Source organism: Arachis hypogaea, chromosome 16, assembly GCF_003086295.3.
Source record: "Arachis hypogaea cultivar Tifrunner chromosome 16, arahy.Tifrunner.gnm2.J5K5, whole genome shotgun sequence".
Taxonomy (NCBI): Eukaryota; Viridiplantae; Streptophyta; class Magnoliopsida; order Fabales; family Fabaceae; genus Arachis; species Arachis hypogaea.
Window position 1 is genome coordinate 107,219,100 of NC_092051.1, and position 2,159 is coordinate 107,221,258.

Sequence of the window (2,159 nt, forward strand, 5' to 3'; positions counted from 1 at the left end):
CCCATGTACTTTACCTCTGCTATTGCAGGGTTTTCAGGATCATAAGCTTCTTCTTCAGAAGATGCCTCTTGAGTACTGTTGGATGCAGCTTGCATTCCATTCAGACTCTGAGAAATTATATTGACTTGCTGAGTCAATATTTTATTCTGAGCCAATATGGCATTCAGAGTATCAATTTCAAGAACTCCCTTCTTCATAGGCGTCCCATTACTCACAGGATTCCTCTCAGAAGTGTACATAAACTGGTTATTAGCAACCATGTCAATGAGTTCTTGAGCTTCTGCAGGCATTTTCTTTAGGTGAATGGATCCACCTGCAGAAGTATCCAATGACATCTTTGATAGCTCAGATAAACCAACATAGAATATATCCAGGATGGTCCATTCTGAAAGCATGTCAGAAGGACACTTGTTGGTCAGGTGCTTGTATCTTTCCCAAGCTTCATAGAGGGATTCACCTTCTTTCTGTCTGAAGGTTTGAACATCAGCTATAAGCTTTCTCAGCTTTTGAGGAGGAAAGAACTTGGCTAAGAAAGCTGTGACCAGCTTATCCCAAGAGTTCAGGCTATCTTTGGGTTGAGAGTCCAACCACACTCTAGCTCTGTCTCTTACAGCAAAAGAGAAAAGCATGAGCCTGTAGACTTCAGGATCTACTCCATTAGTCTTAACAGTATCACAGATCTGCAAGAATTCAGTTAAGAACTGAAAAGGATCTTCAGATGGAAGTCCATGAAACTTGCAGTTCTGCTGCATCAGAGAAACTAGCTGAAGTTTCAGCTCAAAATTGTTTGCTCCAATGGTAGGAATGGAGATGCTTCTTCCATGTAAATTGGAATTAGGTGTAGTAAAGTCACCAAGCATTCTCCTTACATTATTATTATTTTCGGCTGCCATCTCCTCTTCCTGTTCGAAAATTTCTGAAAGGTTATCTCTGGATTGTTGTAATTTAGCTTCTCTTAGTTTCCTTTTCAGAGTCCTTTCAGGTTCTGGATCAACTTCAACAAGAATATTCTTGTCCTTGCTCCTGCTCATATGACAAAGAAGAGGGCACAGAAAAAATAATAATAATAATAATAATAGGAATCCTTTATACCACAGTATAGAGGTCCCTTTGTGAGTAGAAGAAAAGAAGAAGAAAATCTGATCTCAGAAAGAGAGAAGGAGTTCGGATTTTTGGTGAGGAAGAGATGTTAGTGGATGAATAAATAAATAGAATAAGATGAGAGGAGGAGAGAATTTTCGAAAATAATTTTTTGAAAAAGAGTTAATGATTTTCAAAAATAGTTTTTGAAAAAGGTTAGTAGTTTTTCGAAAATTCAAATAAAAAAATAAAATAATTAGTTAATTAAAAAGAAATTTTTGAAAAAGAGGGAAGATATTTTCGAAAATTAGAGAGAGAGAGTTAGTTAGGTGGTTTTGAAAAAGATAAGAAACAAACAAAAAGTTAGTTAGTTAGTTGAAACAAATTTTGAAAATCAATTTTTGAAAAGATAAGAAGATAAGAAGTTAGAAAAGATATTTTAAAATCAAATTTTGAAAAGGATAAGATAAGAAGATATTTTTGAAAAGATATGATTGAAATTAGTTTTTGAAAAGGTTTGATTTTTAAAATCTCAATTAATGACTTGATTCACAAGAAATCACAAGATATGATTCTAGAACTTAAAGTTTGAATCTTTCTTAACAAGTAAGTAACAAACTTGAAATTTTTGAATCAAAACATTAATTGATGATGTTATTTTCGAAAATTATGAGATAAAATTAAGAAAAGATTTTTGAAAAATATTTTTGTAATTTTTGAAAATAACTAAGAAAAATGAAAAAGATTTGATTTTTGAAAAAGATTTTGAAAAAGATAAGATTTTTTTTTAATTTGAAAATTTGATTTGACTCATAAAAACAACTAGATTTTAAAAATTTTTGAAAAAGTCAAATCTAATTTTCGAAATTTTAAGAGAGAAAAAGGGAAAGATATTTTTTTGATTTTTGAATTTTTATGATGAGAGAGAAAAACAAGAAAAATGATGCAATGCATGAAAGTTATGGATCAAAACATGTGATGCATGCAAGAATGCTATGAATGTCAAGATGAACACCAAGAACACTATGAATGTCAAGATGAACATCAAGAACTTATTTTTGAAAAATTTTTAATGCAAA

General features: G+C 31.6%; 1 non-coding gene across 1 annotated transcript; it reads left to right on the forward strand.

Annotated features, from left to right (window-relative positions):
- The first annotated feature begins 389 nt into the window (after window positions 1-389).
- LOC112761736 (small nucleolar RNA R71) lies at window positions 390-497 on the forward strand. The gene has a single exon (XR_003182116.1). It is a non-coding gene; the product is annotated as a small nucleolar RNA R71 (small nucleolar RNA).
- Window positions 498-2,159: the final 1,662 nt, after the last annotated feature.